Below are 13,723 nucleotides of genomic sequence, written 5' to 3'. Positions count from 1 at the left end.
TTTTTAAGTTTATTTATTTTGAAAGAGAGTGTGCAGGGGAGGTACAGAGAGAGAGAGGGACAGAATCCTAAGCAGGCTCGATGCTGTCAGCACAGAGCCCAACATGGGGCTTGATCTCACAAACCATGAGATCATAACCTGACCCAATATCAAGAGTCAGATGCCTGGGTGGCTCAGTCGGTTGAGCAACTGACTTCAGCACAGGTCATGATCTTACAGTCCGTGGGCTCGAGCCCCACGTTGGCCTCTGTGCTGACAGCTCAGAGCATGGAGCCTGCATTGGATTCTGTGTCTTCCTCTCTCTCTGCCCCTCCTCTGCCTGCACTCTGTCTCTCTCTCTCTCTTTCTCTAAAATAAACAGTAGGGGCGCCTGGGTGGCGCAGTCGGTTAAGCGTCCGACTTCAGCCAGGTCACGATCTCGCGGTCTGTGAGTTCGAGCCCCGCGTCAGGCTCTGGGGTGATGGCTCAGAGCCTGGAGCCTGTTTCCGATTCTGTGTCTCCCTCTCTCGCTGCCCCTCCCCCGTTCATGCTCTGTCTCTCTCTGTCCCAAAAATAAATAAACGTTGAAAAAAAAAAATGTAAAATAAACAGTAAAAAAAAAAAAAAAAAGAGTCACACACTTAACAGACTGAGCCACCCAGGCGCCCTAATATATTTCTTATTATAAAGTTGTTTATTTGTTTTGTTTATTTTTTAGAATCCGAAGCAGGCTCCAGGCTCTGAGCTGTCAGCACAGAGCCTAATGCATGGCTCGAACCCACGAATCGTGAGATTATGACCTGAGCCAAAGTCATGACCTGAGCCTCAGCTTAACTGACTGAGCCATCCAGGTGTCCCCAATATATTTCTTATTACAAATCACAATATTACAACAGGTAAAGTTTCCCCCACTCTGGCTTCATTCAATATTCTTTCTTTGGCTTTGGCTTTCTGCAGCTTGAATACGGTATGTTTATGCATCGATTTTTTTTTTTTTTTAATTATTTATCCTGCTTCTGATTCTCTGAGCTTCCTGAATTTGTAGTTTGGTTTCTGTTATAAATTTTGGGAAGTTTTAAGGAAGTTTCACTTGAAGAAAGAAGGAAGGGAGGGACAGAGAGGGGGTAGAAAGGAGAGAGAGAAATGGATTCACAGAGAAATGGATTCAGAATGTGAGGTACAAAGCAGACAGGAATACCATTTAGGACATTTGGCCAAGATTGTGTTAAGCCTCACATAAAAGCAGAGCCCTGACAGAGCCATAGCGAGGGCTCCCCAAAGATGCCCCATCTCCCAGGGTACCTGTCCATCCTTCAGAATCTCTTTGCTTTGTTGACTCTGAGTTTACTTGACTGACAGCCAGGTGAAATGAGTAAGGGGGACAGTCTACAGTGGAATATAACTCGCCCTCCCCTGCTCACTATAGCACAACTAAGTTGGCCTCTCTCCTTCTCCTGAGTCCCACCTCAGGGCCATTATCTGTGCTATTTTTGTAGTAATGTCTTCCTCCACCCACATACTTTGTCATTATATATGTTATTTGCATGCCTATTTGATTTCTGTTTTCCCCACTACACATAGGCTCCAGGACGAGACACTAAATTACCCACAGTGCATGAAACATGCTAAGAACTTGTGAGTATTTCATAATGAATGGCTAACTTGGCCACTGTGCTAAGTGAGAATTCCTGCCCCTTTTGCACAGTCACCAGAATAGGCCATGGGGTGAAAGATACCATCAGAGCTGAGGGAGAAGAGGGAGGGAAACTGGGGGAGGTGGTAAGAGTGTGGTGGAAGGAGAGTCAAGTGACAGCTGAGACAGACTGGAGCATTTGTCAAGGAAATGAGGTACTGGAATAACCATGAATGCATTGATAAAACTAGCCATGGTTGGGAAGCCAAGAGAGTTGAGAGGGAATAGAATAGATAGAGTATGGAATGCTTAGGGTAAGGGTCAGATACCCAAAGGCCATACAATGCCAGGTGGGGGGGAATTTCTTAATGGCCTACAATTGCCAAGCCACCAACAGGTCAGGTTCCCATTTGATTTCATTGACTTCACAAACTCATGTCGCCATATTGGAAAACCAAATTCCCCAATAAGATAACTAGAAACATAAAGACTTGGCCTGGAGGAAACTAAGGGGTATCTCATTTTCCATAGTAACGAACATAATTATCCTGTTGAGAAAAGAAAAACTAAATCTTTGAATGAAGTAAGAGTACCTCAGGAAGAGCGATAAAGCTCCTTCCAAGTCAGAACTGCCTAGTGGCATTATTTGAACTTGGTTATCAAGGTTGGAACTAGAAAAACTTTAAATCTCTCACCTAGATTGCTGATCAGTTAAATGTACATACTTATTAAGATAATTGAGCTTAAAAAATTAATTGAAAAACTAAAGTTTGATTTTATTGAGTCAATCCAATAAGACTTTTGTCTATGATACTGCCAATGTTTGACTCTGGTGAAGTCAATTAGACACTAAATCCTTGAAGTCCTGCTCCTGACATACACAGAAAGTAAATTTCTCTCCATATTATTACATATTCATTAGTTAGGAAATATTACATATATGACCTCTACTAAGGGCCTCTAAAGGATGGTTACCCAAACCGAAGGTATTACGTACATGCATACCTAATGAGTAACTTTTTATCCCTAAATTGAAAAATGAAAGTCCAAGGTCACCCAGCTACTAAGTCCCCAAATCACATTTCATTGGAATCAGGTTTTCCCATTTTGTCATTTCAGAATATCCTCATATCACACATTTAAGGTCATCAGTTGAATGCCATCAATTTCTAAACACATTCAGGGATGAATTTTGTTGTTATAAAATTAGGAAGCTAAGGTTGGCTTTATCAAAATATTCTAGAACCTTGAAGTTCATCTTTCAAGTTGCTTTCTCTTTCTTTCATCTGATACAAGTGAAGTCTATAAAAATAAAAATTTGGTTCCATTCACCCTAAGGAATTTATGACCAAATGTTAGCTCTATTTGATAAGATAAAAAAGATACTTCCCCCCACCTCGTTCTCTTCACTCTCACCTCATGTTTACCAGAGATAACACTTAACACCTTTGGAAGCAATTTTTTTTTCTAAATTCTCCTTGCTGATAATCGGAGAAAATTCAGGGCCTTGAACCTACAAAATAAACTAAATAGAGAGCAGCTGGAATGACTTCAAGCGCAGACACATTGCACCAATGCCCAGGTTTACTGGATATAAGAGAAGGGATTGATGAAAAAAGTTGACAAAGTCCTGGATGTTCACCAACGTTAAGTGACAGCTTAAGGAGTCAAGACACAGGAGGAAGAGGGGTGGGCCTGGGGATAACCTGGCTGAGGATCTAAAACAGCGGTGGCTGGAGACATTTTTGTTTGTCACAATGACATAGATGCTCCTAGCAGGTCCTTCTCAAGGATGTTGCTAAGTATCCTACGGTGCACACGACAGTTTCACCCACCAAACAGAGAATTATATGGCCCCAAATGTCAAGGCTGGGAAACCCTGTTCTAAAAGATTCAGGGCGCTGCTCCTGTCTATTTTACTTCCCCTAAATGTGTGGGGAAAGTTGACCTTTTGGGTTCCTCCTTACCATGGTCAACAAGTAGGACTAAAGTTTCCACAATGCCATCACGCTTCCACAATGTCAAAGTTAGACAGCAGATTGCTGGTCACCCGTTTTCTGTCCCCAGCTCCACCATACAAGCTAATTCCCCCAATCCAACCTAATTCTAATGCCCAGCTGGCACATTTATGTGCCTGATGACAATAAACAGGAAGTAAACTTCTTTTTTATGTGTATTTGTATTTCCTAAGAAACTGGAGACTAGACCGTGTCTTCCTTGAAGGACATTCTACAGCATCAGTCAGGAGCTTCCAAGGCCTGGGAAAAGACCTAGTGGAGAAAGGAGGAAGAAGGAAAGGGGGTATTGACATAATGTCCTGATTCAAACTCCTACCAGCTACACCAAGGGTACACTCTTAGCAGGGAGCAGCTGTCAACATGAGGATAAATCTGCCACTTCCCATGCTCCCCCACCTCTCAACCCACAGGTAAACAAGTTATTCCAGAGAATTCCGAGGCTTCCTTGAGGTCCTCGTCAGAGTATTAAGCATTAGCAATGCCTGCTCTATAATGGATGTTTCTACTTTTAAAACACAGAAGATAGGCAATGGAAAAAATATTCATGCATTACCCACAGTCCTCAGTTTTTCAAGATCTCGTCCAATCTGAATTTAGACCTTTTTTTTGAGAGAAAGAGTGCACAAGCAAGGGAGGAGCAGAGGGAGAGAGAGAGAGGACAGAGAGAGAGAGAGAGAGAGAGAGAATGAATCTTAAGCAGGCTCCATGCTCAGTCCAACACAGGGCTCAATCTCACAACCCTGGGATCATGATCGGAGCAGAAATCAAGAGTCAGACACTTAACCGATTGAGCCACTCAAGTGTCCCAACCCGATTTTAGACTTTACATGAAATAATAATGATCTTAAACACATTTTAGGGAATAGAAACTTAAGAGTTATGTTCCTCAATTATGAAAACATGGACAAACGTCCACTTGCTACCCTTCTGCTTCGATTAGGAACAAAACTGCTGCCATGTGTCAGATTTTGTCCTTCACCAGCTTACACTCCTTTATTGGCATTTTACTGCCCTACAAATAAACTCTAAATTTCTAGAAGTTCCTGCATGATGGTTGTTATTTCTCATGTTCCTCCTTGCTTCCCATGCTCTGTCTCCCTATCTCATGTTACTGAAGTATCCCAAGCTCTTTCTTGCCTTGATATCCTAGAATTTGGTCTTTCTTCAGCCTGCACTAGAATATTCTTCCTTAAGGTTTTTCAGCATGACTGAGTCCTCCTGTTCTCAGGCCTTTGCTCTACTGGCACCTCTTCAGAGAGACCTCCCAGACCATCATATCACCACATAGTTATTCCCGAGACCATATTTCCTTTCCTTTCAAGAACTTATTACAATTATCATTAACCTTTTCATTTTTTTTTTAAATTTTAATGTTTATTTATTTTTGAGAGAGAGAGACAAAGACAAAGTATGAGTGGGGAAGGAGCAGAGAGAGAGGGAGGCACAGAATCTGAAGCAGACTCCAGGCTCTGCACTGTCAGCACAGAGCCCAACACGGGGCTTGAACCCACAAACCACAAGATCACGACCTGAGCCAAAGTCAGTGCTCAACCAACTGAGCCACCCAGGCGCCCCAATCATTAATCTTTTTAGTATGCTTTTTACTACTTTCCGCTAGAACATTAGTTCCATAAGCACAGAGATCTTATCTGTGTGTTGTCTGCTTCCCACATAGTTCCTAACACACAACTACAACTGACCAGATTTGTTGCATAAATTAAGGAACAAATCCATAAAGCAAGACATTCTCCATAAGGAGGCATTATTCAAACTGTACCCTCCAGAAATTTCAAATGTAATCACATAGCCTGAGCTATTTAGAGGAGTCAATATAGAGACAGAGAAGTATGAGCTCCCCAAGTTCTGAAATGGAGAGGGATGTAGAAATCAGCCAATATACTGACCTCATTGATTAAGCCACACAAACAACCCAGTTTGCCAGATGAAGGCAGTCGGTCTGCACTCTTCCAATTTATCCAGGAAAGTAACACAGACTGGTCTCATTTCCATATCAGCACAAACAATTTGGATGTTTTCATAAAAGCGAACATTTTATAAATCACTTCCACCAAGCTGATATTACAAAGAAAATCAAAATTGTTCCAAAGGACCCTGTAAATATCATGCCCTCGAGGAAAGTTAAATTATTAACAATGAATTACCACAAAGGAAGGTCATTGGGAAAGTCGTCAAATGCTCACCAAATACACACAGATGTAGGGCACCTGGGTGGTTCAGTTGGTTAAGCATCCAACTTTGGCTCAGGTCATAATCTCATGGTTAGTGGGTTCGAGTGCCATATCAGGCTCTCTGTTGTCCGTGCAGAGCCAGTTTTGGATCCTCTGTCCCCTCCCTCACTGGTTCTCTCTCTCTTTCTCTGTCTCTCAAAATAAATAATAAACTTTTTAAAAAACAAACATAGATGTGTTTTTGTGTCTGTACATGTGCAAGACAAGAATTTCCAAGTTACAACACTGCCTGCCACACAACAGCAGTCTAGATACAGAAGGAAAGGTCACACCTCTCATGTGAGAACTTAAACTACTACCTGACAAATTTCACTGGGAACAAAAATGCTTAAAATGTGTCTTTAAAAAGTAACAATATCAAACTTCCAAGCCCATAAGGCCCTTGGGCTTATGGCCACTGTTCCACCACAAAATGGTGGCTTTGATACCCAGACACTCTGGAAAGGGTGTTTCCCTGAACTAGGACCCTTGTGTCTTAGTCAAGTGTTTCACACGTGGTGGGGGATGGGAGGGGGAGGGGTAGCCTGTGCAATTACTGACACTTTTCATACTTTTAGTTTGTATGAAGATTTTGTTTCTGAATCTAGATCCTACTCTTCCCCTAGCTGCACACACTACACTCACCTTCAGCTATAGTGCTGCATTTCTTTTACAGTATACTCGAACATCACCCCAAGTATAGCAATGCAATTGTTAGCAGCTATAAGCAAAAAAAAGAAATATATATTATATATGTTATATATATGTATATGTAAATATATATATATTTTTATATAAATATACATTTATATATAGTATATAATTATTTATATATATTATTCATATTATATATAATATATTATATTATTATATATATTATATTATTATATATTATATGTCACAAATTATGTATATTATATTATAATATATTATATATTGTATATTATATTATAATATGTTATATATTATACATTATATACTATAGTATATATTATAAATATACAATATATAATATATATTGTATATATACAATATAATAATGTATATTATTATGTCATATATTATATAATATGTAACATATATTATAATAATATATATTATAAATATATATAAAGCATTTATTTGTTGGGTTTGTACCACAACCAGCTGAAGAGCCAAAGAACTTCAGTATCAGAATCCGACCACCCTCTTTCCCTTTCTCCCTTATTATTTATTAATTTAAGTCTTCCTAGAGCTCCCTACTCATGACTCCTTAAGGTCAGTAAACCATCAACCTTCAATGATAAACTTTGGTTACAATATAAATATGTCACGTGAAACGCACAACGCCAACTTTACTTCTTAGAACTCAAATCCCCTCAGGAAGGGAGCCGCCTGGCTGCTGCTACTGTATCCCAAGAGGCTCGTTCTTGGAAAGCTGGGAAAAAACAGCTGGAGACCTGAACTAAGTGCACTGCCAAGATGAAGAGGCCTTGCTGGCAGGAACAAGGAGCCAACTGGACAATGTACACCTTCTCCCTCCACCAGCCTTCCGGTTGCTCTCTAGTGCCTCCTATAGGCAGACCTACGGGAAAGCTAGGATCCAAAAGAGAAAGCTGTTCCACAGCATCACAAAGCAGGGGTACAGACAGGTGCATTTGGAACTGGGAAACAACAGCACACCCGTCTCCCACCCGATCTCAGATACGTGTTCACTCTGGTGGCTGCTTGGCAGCTACTTGAGGCCGTTTGGTTGAAGAGTTCAACTTGTTTACCTCTGGAAACAGATGTGGACTTCTAGTTATTAATGTTGAAACAGGGCACACGAGTCACCCACTAAATCTCCACCAACAGAAGCAAGGAGGCTGATGCCAGAGATAGATAAACACAACCTTGAGCATATGAAGCATCTTACCTGCCAAAATATAAATATAAATTGGGCTGCACCACTCTGAGATTTCAAAGAATAACAAAATCAATCCCAGTAAGTCACTTTGTCCCAGTATAAATGGTCTGCCTCTCCTCTCTGCTCTAAAGTGAATACAGATGGCTCAGTAATTCAAGGACTGATGAACTGGGTGGTAGATTTTCACGGTTTATTTCTCTTCTCCCTTGCTGCCTTTCTCTTTGGCAGACCTGAACACCCACTCAGCTGCTTCATCCTGGGCTCTCTGAAAGGCTCAGTGGGAACGATCACAGAACCACTGACTACAAATTCAGAGGCCTACCAGCCAAATCCCGTGAAGTCGGGATTAAGACAAGGGAGTGTGCAAAATACCCTACCCGTGTCTCAAGCAACATACTGTTTTGGGGGGAATAATTGCCTCTACTCTTCAAGGTCCTTCCAGCTGGATCATGAGTCAAATCGACATGAGAACAATTAACAAGGGAAAATCAAATGTAATAGCATATGTAAAGGGAATCTACACAGACACGGAAATTGCAAAACCAATGAGGCAATATGATGCTTCCATGAGCTAAGGAGAGGGGTTGGGGCCCAAGGACACAAACAGGAGAAAGACCATGAGCAGGAAGGTGAGGGGAAATGTTTAGAAAACAAAGAGGCTCTGCCCTGTTATGTAGATACGTTGCTTCGGTAAAGGGGAGTCTGTGTTACTAGCTCTTTTCCTGGTAGAAGCAGGCAGTTGAGGGGGAGGTAAAGAGCTTTTCCTGAGTCTGCTGGGTTTTGATTGCTTTTAACTCAGAGTAAAGTTCCATGTCAAAGTGGCCCATCTTGGGGCGGCCTGCCCTTGGCCCCTACAGTACAGATTTCCTCAAAAGTTTACAGCCAGTACACACATTGCTTCTGATCCTGTGACATGGGACATGCCCAACACCATGGAGGAACTGTGAAAGCTCCTATAGATACCTGGCAGGGGAGGCGGGGCTGAAGGAGGAACCATGTTGTCAGGCTACTTCTAGCATCCGAGCCAAGGAAGCTCCCATAGACGAGGCTTCGTGAAGACAAAGCAGGGGTCAGGAGCTGACAAATCACAGTACTGAAAGACTCTCACCTAAAGGACTCATGGGAAAAAAAGAGAAATAACACATTTCAGGCGGACATTTTAAGATAGAAAATCACAGTAGACATTTAGGACTATCCAGATAATTTTTCCTCCTCTTGGGCACCAACCCACTCCCTCCCCACACCCCGTACAGGTGGCCAGGCAAACTCAGAGATGAACAACAATCACAAAAGAACCAACCTGGACATGTGCATTTAAAACTCTGTGGGGCACCTGGGTGGCTCAGTTGTCTGAGCATCTGACTCTTGATTTCAGGTAAGGTCATAATCCCAGGGTCACGGGATCATGTCCCATGTCAGGCTCCACACTGGGCATGGAGCCTGCTTAGGATTCTCTCTCTCTCTATCCGCCCCTCTCCCTCACTCACATTCTAATTTTTTTTAATCTAAAAAAAAAAAAAAAGGAGGGGAGGGTAAAGGTGGAATAAAATACAAGCAACAGGCAAGTAGAGAACACATTTAAAAGGGGAACGGCCAAAAAGAAAGCCAAAATGAATCCAGAGCAATAGTCATTCATAGCCTCAAAGAAACTGCAGAAAGCTTACTGATTATTTAAAAAGAGGTCAGGGGTGCCTGGGTGGCTCAGTCAGTTAAGTGTCTGACTGTTGATTTCAGCTCAGGTCATAATCTCATGGTTTGTGAGATCAAGCCCCACATCAGGCTCCATACTCGGCACGAAGCCTGCTTGAGATTCTCTCTCTTCCTCTCTCTCTACTCCTCCCCCACTCATACTCTTTCTCTTTCTCTCTCTCAAAATAAATAAACTTAAAAAAAAGAGCTCAAATTAGAGATTCCATAGTTCAAAGAAGATATTATGAGTTAGCATGAATGGATGAAAAGGCAAGCAGGTAGAATTTGAGAAAGAAAGGGGGAAAAGAGATAAAAATATTACAAAGAAAAGCCACACATAAACTGGATCCAACATACACATAATTTGTGTTCATTACTCAAGCCAGAGACTAGAATTGATGAGAAAAAATAAAAGAATAACTTAAGCATGCAAAATAACAAATTGGAAATATGTATAAGGAAAAAGAAAGTACACATAGGTAGGAAGAGATTAATAAAGTGTTGAAAAGCTGATTTAACAAAAGAGAAAATACAAACAGTAGAAAGGATAAACAAAACAAAAGCTCTAGAAAAGAAAGTGAATTAAAGATTTTTTTCAGTAACCTCTACCCCCAACATGTGGCTTGAACTCATGACCCTGAGAGTAAGAGTCGCATGTTCCATGAACTGAGCCAGCTGGGTGCCCCACAAAGAAAGTGAATTAAATCAACTCCTAGAAAAGCGAGAACACAAAATTAACAATATTAGCTACAAAAAATGCTATAAAGTATAGAAGATATCAGAAGACTTACAAAAGAATATCATCTGCAATTATCAACATTGCTGAAGAGCCAAAGGACTTGGATGATTTTCTAGAAAAATAAATAGTAGGTCTGAAAAGAAAGGGTTTTTGTTTTGTTTTGTTTTGCTTTGTTTTGAAGTAAGCTTCATTCCCAGCATGGAGCCCAATGCGGGGCTTGAACTCAAGTCCCTGAGATCAAGACCTGAGCTGAGATCAAGAGTCGGATGTTTAACCAATGGAGCGCCCCATGAAAAGCAATTTTTAAGATCTACCATTTAAGATCCTCGCCTCAAGTATTCTTATCAGTGGGCTTTGTGAGCAGGTTAAAATAAAACTTTATAAAACAGACAATTCCTAGTCTTATAATAGTGAAACTAGTTCAGACAACAGCACAAAAAGAGAGCTATTTGTAAAGTTAATAATACCTTCACATCAATATTAGTTAAAGTATGTAAACTGCACTCGTGAATGCAGATACAAAAATTCAAAATAAAACATCATCTAATTAAATCCAGCAGCATATTGAAACAAGACACCATGACCAAGAAGTATTTTGTTGGAGGGATGCAAACACATATAAGACACCAGTGCAATGATTACATCAGCAAACTGAAGGAAAGAAAATTTATAAAATCCAATAGTCATTTCGGATAAAAACTGAGGTGAAACAGGAATAAGAGGAAACTCCTGAAATATGACAATCTACCAAAATCAACACTGACCTAGCAAATGTACGTTAGTATTTCTCCCGAAAGCAAGAAATGTTTGAATGTGCAACTCAAGAGCCTATACCAAGTGCTGTGAAAAACAGTGAATGATCGACTATCGAAGGAGTTTCTGGGCTTCAAGTACAAAAAAAAATTGTATAGACATTTACACCTATGAAGCAAGCCCTATAGAGTGAAAAAACAGATTATTGCTAGTGATGTCCATAAATCTCCCAAGGAAAGAAAGTTTGACTCAAGACTTCTTGCAAGAAAGGTACTTTCTTTTTTTTTTTAAGTTTTATTTATTTATTTTGAGAGACAGAGAGAGAGAGAGAGAGAGAGAGGCAGAGAGGGAGAGAGAGGATCCCAAGCAGGCTCCACATTCGGGATGGAGCCCAATGCAGGGCTCAATCTCACAACTGTGAGATCACAACCTGAGCAGAAATCAAGAGTCAGACGCCCAACCAAATGAGCCACTCAGGTGCCCCAAAAGGCATTTTCAATGTATGTAAGAATTAGGGATTCCAGTTCCAAACACTCGTTTTTACAAATACACATGTGCACATACCTACACACACACACACACACACACACACATACACACACACCCACACACACAGAAACATACCTGCATACACATGTACACATATACAGGCATACACTCATACAGACACGTGCAAACACAACATCACATGTGCCAAGTGCATACACAGATACATACATACATGTACATCTTCATTTTTCCAAATCCCACAGAGTGAAAAAATATTTACTGGATTTCAGCAATTCCTTCATTTAACGTTAGTGTCTCTTCTGCAGAACGAAGCAAAAGTCAAGGGAAGTTTATTTGATATATTTTATTTAAATTCGTATGTAACATATGATCTCAGTTTTCCAGATGATTCCTATCTATCCTGCCTGAATATGTGAGTTAAAACCCCTGTAGAATAGGGTTCACCAAATATTAAGAACAATCCTAAATGGGGCTTTAAGCGATTCCATTTTCCTTTTCTTTATGACTTGAATTTCTAATAAAGTTTATATCCTTTTTACAAAACCAATAAAGTCCACTGTCTGCAAAATGAAAAATAAGAATAAGAGTAAAATGAGAAGAAAACAATTAGCATTACCATGATGAGTTTCCATTATAATGTGCTCAGTGTGTCTGTTGGATGAGTCAAAGAAAACACTATAATGGAGTTTCCATTCTGTAAATTTGATTTCGCTACAGGAAACACGAGCTGAGACAGCCATTCCAATCACTTAATGGGCATCCCTGTCTTCTTCTTATTCAATAATACCAATTATAGCTGGAGAAGGCCTCCCCATCTCCTGTCAATGTTTCCTGTGTGTATTCTCCGGGGTTCTCTTAGTTCAGTATTAAATGACTCAAGTGTCAGGGTTTCATCTATTTCCCATTATAGAAGCCAACCATTCTCTTACATCTACAGGGTGACAAATACGCTATGATGTGAGGAAAGGTCATCCGTGCCTTATTATTGAGTTCTAAGAGGACCTCCTGGCATGCCACAGTTCCCTTGATATCTGATTAAGCAACAATGGTACCATAGATTAGACTCATTGATGGATATTTCCAGTAACAAGAAGAAAATCTAGGAACCACCTCTCTTAACATTCATATACCCTTGGTCAGGCTGCCTTGTTAACAGTATGGAGAAGCTTGTGAAATTATAGTTATTCAGATTCTCTCTTTGCCCTACCTTACTTGGAAGCAGAATTCCAAAGCCTGCTGTTCTAGATCCCACCTCCATTTTCTGATCACATTGTGTCTCCTTCCTAAATTACACACACACAAAGCGCGCCTGGGTGGCTCAGTCGGTCAACTCTCCGACTTCAGCTCAGGTCATGATCTCATGGTTCATGGGTTTGAGCCCCACGTTGGCCTCTGTGCTGACAGCTCAGAACCTGGAGCCTACTTCAGATTCTGTGTCTCCCTCTCTCTGCCCTTCCCCTACTAGTGCTCTGTCTCTCTCTCTCTCAGAAATAAACATTAAAAAAATAAATTACACACACACTTTCAACCACATTCATACATGCACACCCCACAGAGGCAGCTGCCTTCCTGAGAAGCAGTGTGGCCAACAGAGCTCTGATGAAAATATCGTATTTGCTTTCTGGCCAAGACAATAAACATGAAAATACACAAAGTAAATGAAGAATACAAGGTGATGGCAATTAGTAAAAGGGGCTAAAGCAAAGTCTAGAGCACACAAATATTAAGTGATTATGGCTTTAGGTTAGGATTTTAGAGGATTTCCAGAAAAAGGTTTTTTTTTTTTTCAACGTTTATTTATTTTTTGGGGGGGGACAGAAAGAGACAGAGCATGAATGGGGGAGGGGCAGAGAGAGAGGGAGACACAGAATCGGAAATGGGCTCCAGGCTCCAAGCCATCAGCCCAGAGCCTGATGCGGGGCTCGAACTCACAGACCGCGAGATCGTGACCTGGCTGAAGTCGGACGCTCAACCGACTGCGCCACCCAGGCGCCCCAAAAGGGTTTTTTTAAGAATTATTTTCTCCCTTTTTGGACTTACTCCTCTTCTTCACCTTCTTTGCAGAGAGTTCTAGTGCAATTAATCCCTATTCCTTCTATTCCTTTCATTCCTTTCTAAAAGAACTCTAGTAGAAAATATGGGGGCACCTAGGTGGCTCAGTTGGTTACACATCTGAATCTTGATCTCAGCTCAGCTCTTGATCTCAGGATTGTCAGTTCAAGCCCCACACTGGGTTCCATGCTGGGCATGGAGCCTACAAGGAAGGAAGGAAGGAAGGAAGGAAGGAAG

The sequence above is a fragment of the Leopardus geoffroyi genome, chromosome A1 (assembly GCF_018350155.1).
Source record: "Leopardus geoffroyi isolate Oge1 chromosome A1, O.geoffroyi_Oge1_pat1.0, whole genome shotgun sequence".
In the NCBI taxonomy this organism is placed as follows: domain Eukaryota; kingdom Metazoa; phylum Chordata; class Mammalia; order Carnivora; family Felidae; genus Leopardus; species Leopardus geoffroyi.
Note: the sequence above shows the minus strand (reverse complement) of the source record.